The sequence below is a fragment of the Symphalangus syndactylus genome, chromosome X (assembly GCF_028878055.3).
Source record: "Symphalangus syndactylus isolate Jambi chromosome X, NHGRI_mSymSyn1-v2.1_pri, whole genome shotgun sequence".
NCBI classification, from domain to species: Eukaryota; Metazoa; Chordata; class Mammalia; order Primates; family Hylobatidae; genus Symphalangus; species Symphalangus syndactylus.
In genome coordinates this window covers 113,571,312-113,580,974 of record NC_072447.2, presented here as the reverse complement: position 1 = coordinate 113,580,974, position 9,663 = coordinate 113,571,312, and positions in this window count along the sequence as shown.

Genomic DNA, 9,663 nt, shown 5'->3' with positions numbered 1-9,663 from the left:
AGTGGGTGCAGTGCACCGTGCACGAGCCAAGGCAGGGCGAGGCATTGCCTCACTCGGGAAGCACAAGGGGTCAGGGAGTTCCCTTTCCTAGTCAAAGAAAGGGGTGACAGACGGCACCTGGAAAATCAGGTCACTCCCACCCTAATACTGCGCTATTCCGACAGGCTTAAAAAAACGGCAAACCAGGAGATTATATCCCGCATCTGGCTCAGAGGGTCCTACGCCCACGGAGTCTCACTGATTGCTAGCACAGCAGTCTGAGATTAAACTGCAAGGCAGCAGAGAGGCTGGGGGATGGGCGCCCGCCATTGCCCAGGCTTGATTAGGTAAACAAAGCAGCCAGGAAGCTCGAACTGGGTGGAGCCCACCACAGCTCAAGGAGGCCTGCCTGCCTCTGTAGGCTCTACCTCTGGGGGCAGGGCACAGACAAACAAAAAGACAGCAGTAACCTCTGCAGACTTAAATGTCCCTGTCTGACAGCTTTGAAGAGAGTAGTGGTTCTCCCAGCACGCAGCTGGAGATCTGAGAAAAGGCAGACTGCCTCCTCAAGTGGGTCCCTGACCCCCGAGCAGCCTAACTGGGAGGCACCCCTCAGTAGGGGCAGACTGACACCTCATATGGCTGGGTACTCCTGTGAGACAAAACTTCCAGAGGAACGATCAGGCAGCAGCATTCACAGTTCACGAAAATCCGCTGTTCTGCAGCCACTGCGCTGACACCCAGGCAAACAGGGTCTGGAGTGGACCTCTAGCAAACTCCAACAGATCTGCAGCTGAGGGTCCTGTCTGTTAGAAAGAAAACTAACAAACAGAAAGGACATCCACACCAAAAACCCATCTGTACATCACCATCATCAAAGACCAAAAGTAGATAAAACCACAAAGATGGGGAAAAAACAGAGCAGAAAAACTGGAAACTCTAAAAAGCAGAGCGCTCCTCCTCCTCCAAAGGAACGTAGTTCCTCACCAGCAACAGAACAAAGCTGGACAGAGAATGACTTTGACGAGTTGAGAGAAGAAGGCTTCAGACAATCAAACTACTCCGAGCTACAGGAGGAAATTCAAGCCAAAGGCAAAGAAGTTAAAAACTTTGAAAAAGAATTAGATGAATGTATAACTCGAATAACCAATACAGGGAAGTGCTTAAAGGAGCTGATGGAGCTGAAAGCCAAGGACTCGAGAACTACGTGAAGAATGCAGAAGCCTCAGGAGCCGATGTGATCAACTCGAAAAAAGGGTATCAGCGATGGAAGATGAAATGAATGAAATGAAGTGAGAAGGGAAGTCTGGAGAAAAAAGAATAAAAAGAAACGAACAAAGCATCCAAGAAATATGGGACTATGTGAAAAGACCAAATCTACGTCTGATTGGTGTACCTGAAAGTGACAGGGAGAATGGAACCAAGCTGGAAAACACTCTGCAGGATATTATCCAGGAGAACTTCCCCAATCTAGCAAGGCAGGCCAACATTCAGATTCAGGAAATACAGATAATGCCACAAAGACACTCCTCAAGAAGAGCAACTCCAAGACACATAATTGTCAGATTCACCAAAGTTGAAATGAAGGAAAAAATGTTAAGAGCAGCCAGAAAGAAAGGTCGGGTTACCCACAAAGGGAAGCCCATCAGACTAACAGTGGATCTCCCGGCAGAAACTCTACAAGCCAGAAGAGAGTGGTGGCCAATATTCAACATTCTTAAAGAAAAGAATTTTCAACCCAGAATTTCATATCCAGCCAAACTAAGCTTCATAAGTGAAGGAGAAATAAAATACTTTACAGACAAGCAAATGCTGAGAGATTTTGTCACCACCAGGCCTGCCCTAAAAGAGCTCCTGAAGGAAGAACTAAACATGGAAAGGAACAACCAGTACCAGCCACTGCAAAAACATGCCAAATTGTAAAGACCATCGAGGCTAGGAAGAAACTGCATCAACTAACGAGCAAAATAACCAGCTAACATCATAATGACAGGATCAAATTCACACATAACAATATTAACGTTAAATGTAAATGGGCTAAATGCTCCAATTAAAAGACACAGACTGGCAAACTGGATAAGGAGTCAGGACCCATCAGTGTGCTGTATTCAGGAAACCCATCTCACGTGCAGAGACACACATAGGCTCAAAATAAAAGGATGGAGGAAGATCTACCAAGCAAATGGAAAACAAAAAAAGGCAGGGGTTGCAGTCCTAGTCTCTGATAAAATAGAATTTAAACCAACAAAGATCAAAAGAGACAAAGAAGGCCATTACATAATGGTAAAGGGATCAATTCAACAAGAAGAGCTAACTATCCTAAATATATATGCACCCAATACAGGAGCACCCAGATTCATAAAGCAAGTCCTGAGTGACCTACAAAGAGACTTAGACTCCCACACAATAATAATGAGAGACTTTAACACCCCACTGTCAACATTAGACAGATCAATGAGACAGAAAGTTAACAAGGACACCCAGGAATTGAACTCAGCTCTGCACCAAGCAGACCTAATAGACATCTATAGAACTCTCCACCCCAAATCAACAGAATATACATTTTTTCAGCACCACATCACACCTATTATAAAATTGACCACATAGTTGGAAGTAAAGCTCTCCTCAGCAAATGTAAAAGAACAGAAATTATAACAAACTGTCTCTCAGACCACAGTGCAATCAAACTAGAACTCAGAATTAAGAAACTCACTAAAAACTGCTCAACTACATGGAAACTGAACAGCCTGCTCCTGAATGACTACTGGGTACATAACAAAATGAAGGCAGAAATAAAGATGTTCTTTGAAACCAATGAGAACAAAGACACAACATACCAGAATCTCTGGGACACATTCAAAGCAGTGTGTAGAGGGAAATTTATAGCACTAAATGCCCACAAGAGAAAGCAGGAAAGACCCAAAATTGACATCCTAACATCACAATTAAAAGAACTAGAAAAGCAAGAGCAAACACATTCAAAAGCTAGCAGAAGGCAAGAAATAACTAGAATCAGAGCAGAACTGAAGGAAATAGAGACACAAAAAACCCTTCAAAAAATTAATGAATCCAGGAGCTGGTTTTTTGAAAAGATCAACAAAATTGATAGACTGCTAGCAAGACTAATAAAAAGAAAAGAGAGAAGAATCAAATAGACGCAATAAAAAGTGATAAAGGGGATATCACCACCGATCCCACAGAAATACAATCTACCATCAGAGAATACTACAAACACCTCTACGCAAATAAACTAGAAAATCTAGAAGAAATGGATAAATTCCTCAATACATACAACCTCCCAAGACTAAACCAGGAAGAAGTTGAATCTCTGAATAGACCAATAACAGGCTCTGAAATTGTGGCAATAATCAATAGCTTACCAACCAAAAAGAGTCCAGGACCTGATGGATTCACAGCTGAATTCTACCAGAGGTACAAGGAGGAACTGGGACCATTCCTTCTGAAACTATTCCAATTGATAGAAAAAGAGGGAATCCTCCCTAACACATTTTATGAGGCCAGCATCGTCCTGATACCAAACCCTGGCAGAGACACAACCAAAAAAGAGAATTTTAGACCAATATCCTTGATGAACATTGATGCAAAAATCCTCAGTAAAATACTGGCAAACCGAATCCAACAGCACATCAAAAAGCTTATCCACCATGATCAAGTGGGCTTCATTCCTGGGATGCAAGGCTGGTTCAACATATGCAAATCAATAAACATAATCCAGCATATAAACAGAACCAAAGACAAAAACCACATGATTATCTCAACAGATGCAGAAAAGGCCTTTGACAAAATTCAGCAGCCCTTCATGCTAAAAACTCTCAATAAATTAGGTATTGATGGGACTTATCTCAAAATAATAAGAGCTATCTATGACAAACCCACAGCCAATATCATACTGAATGGGCAAAAACTGGAAGCATTCCGTTTGAAAACTAGCACAAGACAGGGATGCCCTCTCTCACCACTCCTATTCAACATAGTGTTGGAAGTTCCGGCCAGGGCAATTAGGCAGGAGAAGGAAATAAAGGGTATTCAATTAGGAAAAGAGGAAGTCAAATTCTCCCTGTTTGCAGATGACATGATTGTATATCTAGAAAACCCCATTGTCTCAGCCCAAAATCTCCTTAAGCTGATAAGCAACTTCAGCAAAGTCTCAGGATACAAAATCAATGTACAAAAATCACAAGCATTCTTATACACCAATAACAGACAGACAGAGAGCCAAATCATGAGTGAACTCCCATTCACAATTGCTTCAAAGAGAATAAAATACCTAGGAATCCAACTTACAAGGGACGTGAAGGACCTCTTCAAGGAGAACTACGAACCACTGCTCAATGAAATAAAAGAGGATACAAAATGGAAGAACATTCCATGCTCATGTGTAGGAAGAATCAATATCGTGAAAATGGCCATACTGCCCAAGGTAATTTATAGATTCAATGCCATCCCCATCAAGCTACCAATGACTTTCTTCACAGAATTGGAAAAAACTACTTTAAAGTTCATATGGAACCAAAAAAGAGCCCGCATCGCCAAGTCAATCCTAACCCAAAAGAACAAAGCTGAAGGCATCACGCTACCTGACTTCAAACTATACTACAAGGCTACAGTAACCAAAACAGCATGGTGCTGGTACCAAAACAGAGACATAGATCAATGGAATAGAACAGAGCCCTCAGAAATAACGCTGCATATCTACAACTATCTGATCTTTGACAAATCTGACAAAAACAAGCAATGGGGAAAGGATTGCCTATTTAATAAATGGTGCTGCCAAAACTGGCTAGCCATATGTAGAAAGCTGAAACTGGACCCCTTCCATACACCTTATACAAAAATTAATTCAAGATGGATTAAAGACTTACAGGTTAGACCTAAAACCATAAAAACCCTAGAAGAAAACCTAGACAATACCATTCAGGACATAGGCATGGGCAAGGACTTCATGTCTAAAACATCAAAAGCAATTGCAACAAAAGCCAAAATTGACGAATGGAATCTAATTAAACTAAAGAGCTTCTGCACAGCAAAAGAAACTACCATCAGAGTGAACAGGCAACCTACAAAATGGGAGAAAATTTTTGCAACCTACTCATCTGACAAAGGGCTAATATCCAGAATCTACAATGAACTCAAACAAATTTACAAGAAAAAAACAAACAACCCCATCAAAAAGTGGGCGAAGGACATGAACAGACACTTCTCAAAAGAAGACATTTATGCAGCCAAAAAACACATGCAAAAATGCTCATCATCACTGGCCATCAGAGAAATGCAAATCAAAACCACAATGAGATACCATCTCACACCAGTTAGAATGGCCATCATTAAAAAGTCAAGAAACAACAGGAGCCGGAGAGGATGTGGAGAAATAGGGACACTTTTACACTGTTGGTGGGACTGTAAACTAGTTCAACCATTGTGGAAGTCAGTGTGGCAATTCCTCAGGGATCTAGAACCAGAAATACCATTTGACCCAGCCATCCCATTACTGGGTATATACCCAAAGGACTATAAATCATGCTGCTATAAAGACACATGCACACGTATGTTTACTGCAGCACTATTCACAATAGCAAAGACTTGGAACCAACCCAAATGCCCAACAATGATAGACTGGATTAAGAAAATGTGGCACATATACACCATGGAATACTATGCAGCCATAAAAAATGATGAGTTCATGTCCTTCGTAGGGACATGGATGAAACTGGAAATCATCATTCTCAGTAAACTACCACAAGGACAAAAAACCAAACACCGCATGTTCTCACTCATAGGTGGGAATTGAACAATGAGAACACATGGACACAGGAAGGGGAACATCACACTCCGGGGACTGTTGTGGGGTGGGGGGAGGGGGGAGGGAATAGCATTAGGAGATACATCTAATGCTAAATGACGAGTTAATGGGTGCAGCACACCAACATGGCACATGTATACATATGTAACAAACCTGCACATTGTGCACATGTACCCTAAAACTTAAAGTACAATAATAAAAGAAAGGTTATTAAATTTTTAAATGGTTGAAAAGATAATTAAAATAACAATATATATGTATGTACAGACATATGAAATATATATATATATCATGACATATGAAAATTATATGAAATTCAAATTCACTATCCCTAAATAAAGGTTTATTGGAACACTGCCACATTCATTTATGGATTATCTATGGCTGTTTTCATGTTACCACCAGCAGAGTGGAATAGTTGGAGCAGAGATCCTACCGTCCACAAAGAATCAAATATTTACATCTGGCCCTTTACCAAAAATATATGCTGACTTCTGATTTATTGAGTCAGATGGATACATAAACATAATTTCAACACAAAATGAAGGAAGACAGTGTTGTTTGGTGTGAAAAGTATGAGCTTTGATTCAATGGAGACTGACAGACTTGTATTTGAATCCCAGCACAATCTCTACTAGCGGTGTCGTTTTGGGTAAGTTATTTAACTTCTCTGAACCTGTTTCCCAGATAACAAGGCTAATAATGTATTTTTGCATACTTTTGTGAGGACTAGAGCTAATATATGTATAGTGTTTGCACGAACACTCAAAACATGACAATACTAGTAGCAATAATACAAGGGGACTTCAAAAAGTTCATGGAAAATGTGTATTATGAAAAAACCACATATGGACTTCATTTGTTTTGCATCGAAATAAATTTGTACTAACTTGTTATAATGTGTCTGAATGGGATCTAGTGTGAGGCACTAAGAAGAATAAGACATCGGTTTGAAAAGAGCCCCTATCAGAGCAACAGGACGGGTATTCTGCTAAAAGTGAAGCAAGAACAAACATGAAATTTATTGTGAAGTTTGGGTGGACGAATGGTGAAATCATTGATGTTTCATGAAAAGTTTATGGGGACAATGTTCCAAAGAAATCGATAGTTTCCAAATGGACAACTCATTTTAAGAAGGGATAAAAAGATGTTGAAGATGAAGTCCACAGTGGCAAACCATCCACATGAACTTGAAAAGGAAAAATTCAGCTTGTTCATGTCCTAATTGAAGAGAACTGAAAATTAACAGCAGAAACAATCCCCACACCACAGACATCTCAGTTGGTTCAGCTAACACAATTCTGACTGTAAAATTAAAGCTGAGCAAACTTTCCACTCCATGGGTCCCAAAACCATTGCATGCAAATCAGCTGCAGACAAGAGTAGAGCTTTCAGTAGAAATTTTAAACAAGCAGGATCAAGATCCTGATGCATGTCTTCAAAGAATTGTAACCAGAAATAGAACATGCACAATCCTGAAGACAAAGCACAATCAAAGCAATAGTTACCAAGAAGTAGAAGTGGTCAAGTCAAAAGCAAAGGTTATGGCAACAGGTTTTGGAGGATGCTCAAGGCATTTGCTTGTTGATTTTCTGGAGGGCCAAAGGATGATAACATCTTCATATTATGAAAGTGTTTTGAGAAAGTTAGCCAAAGCTTTAGCAGAAAAATACCAGGGAAAGCTTCACTGAAGTCCTTCTCTATCACAACAATGCTCCTCCCCATTCCTCTTACAGAACAAGGGCATTTTTGTGAGAGTTTTGGTGAGAAATCATTAGGCATCCTCCTTAAAGTCCTTATTTGGCTCCTTCTGACTTTTCTTTGGGTCCTAATATTAAAAAATCTTTAGAGGGCACCAATTTTCTTCAGTTAATAATGTGAAAAATATTGCATAACATAGTTAAATTCCCAGAACCGTCAATTATTTAGGGATGGATGAAGTGACTGGTATTATAGCTTACAAAAGTGTCTTCACCTTGATGGAACTCATGTTGAGAAATAAAGTTTATATTTTTTTTTACTTTTATCTTTAATTCCATTTTTCACAAACTTTTTGAAATCCCCTTGTAATGTTAATAACATGTTTGATAGAGGAGGCAAGGTGCAATGTGAACCTTGTGCATGGACACCTAAAACAGTGTAAAGGGTTTACAGAAAGCTTCCTGGAGGAGGTGACCCTTTGAGTTGGCCTCTGGTGTCAGATGGAGCTATTTTGAATTGCAGTTCTTTCATTTACCACCTGTGTGTCCCTGGGCAGATTACTTTACCTTTTGGAGTCTCATTTTCCTCATATGTAAAATAGGGCTAATAACACTAATAGTGATGAACTCATAGAGTCATTATAAGGATGAAATGAGACGATGCATACACAACACTATGTGTTTGTTTGGCACACATTGAGCACCCAATAAAAGTCAGTTGTCATTGTTGTGGTTGTTGTTATTATAGTTTAGGACACAGATTTTGAAAGCAGAGAGACCTGGCTTGAACTCTGACCCCGAGCAAGTTACTTAATGTCTCCAACTCTCGTTTCCTTATCTGTAAAATGAAGGTAGTAATTCTATTCAAGTATGAAGGTTATCAGGATAAAATGATATAATTTACTTAACCCAATGTCTGGCAGATGATAAATGCTCCATAAATAGTAGCTGTTGTTATTAGGCACAGTGATGGCAAAAGTGAGTGCCCAGTAAATGTTGTTGAATGACCAACTAACTAGTGGGTACCAAGTATTCATATTCAGTAGTTGAGAGAGGAAACTCCATCAACTTCAGCTTTACTATTACAAATTGGACATGAAGCCATCTCTACCTGAAAAGCCTTGATACCTTACAGTTACTAAAACATTTTCAGAATTTCCTGTTATTTAGTAACTGCTAGTCCTCAGCTGATATGTAAATAAGACTTCCGAGTATGTGTAAAGTTACTAAACAGTATGGGGAAACGGTCCTTCTGGTTAGTTTTTTCCATCAATAAATAACCTATCAGTGGATGAAGCAACAAGCTCATTTCCCTAAAAAAAAAATAGCAGAAACAACATGACTCAGAGCTTTAAAAAGCCCTGTTTGGTTTTTGTTAAATATATATTTAGATAATGATAAACCAAGACCTTAGGCCAGATTCACAATCTCCTCCTCTGCTTCTGTGGCTATGGTTATGCAAGGAAATGGAAAAAAATGTTCAAAGAGACCAGAGGCCCTGGTCCAACATTTGGACTGATTGAATTTCCTAACCCCACTTCCTTCTGTGGTTCTTTCCCAGCCAGGCTAATGACCTCTATACAAAATTGACCCTCAGAAAAGTTACATGCAGGTCAACTTTGTCTTTGCTTCCTCCTTGTCTCCCTTTCCACTCCTCTATGCTCTGTGTCTCCAGTATCTTCATGCTCTTCTCCAGCCCCCCAAATCCCTTTCTGCTATGTCTTTTATGAAGTAGCTTTCCAGGGCATAGATAGCCCATGCCCTCCCTCCCATCGAATTGACCTGCCCTGTAGGTCACTCACCCAGGGTTCTGGCTATTGGTTCCTAAGGTGACAGGTGATCAAATTGTAATAGTATAACTGCTTCTACTGCCCCAACTCTGGCATATTAACATGCTCAGTTCTTTGCTCCAAAGAAGAGGTTCAGGAGCTCCTCTAGGCAACACTGCTAGGAGTCCCAGGTTTCCTAGTGTCAGGGTGGGGTTGCTGCATGAAACTCATGTTAGCCACCAACTGCGCATTCTGCCCACAGTGGTGAGTTGGCTTGTGGCATGCTTTGTCGGAGCTCCTGCTTGGTAAAGTCAACTGGGGCAAGCATAGGGTGCCAGTGAGATGAAGTTACATGGAGATAAGGATAATATCAACCCCCCCCCACCCCCGCCCA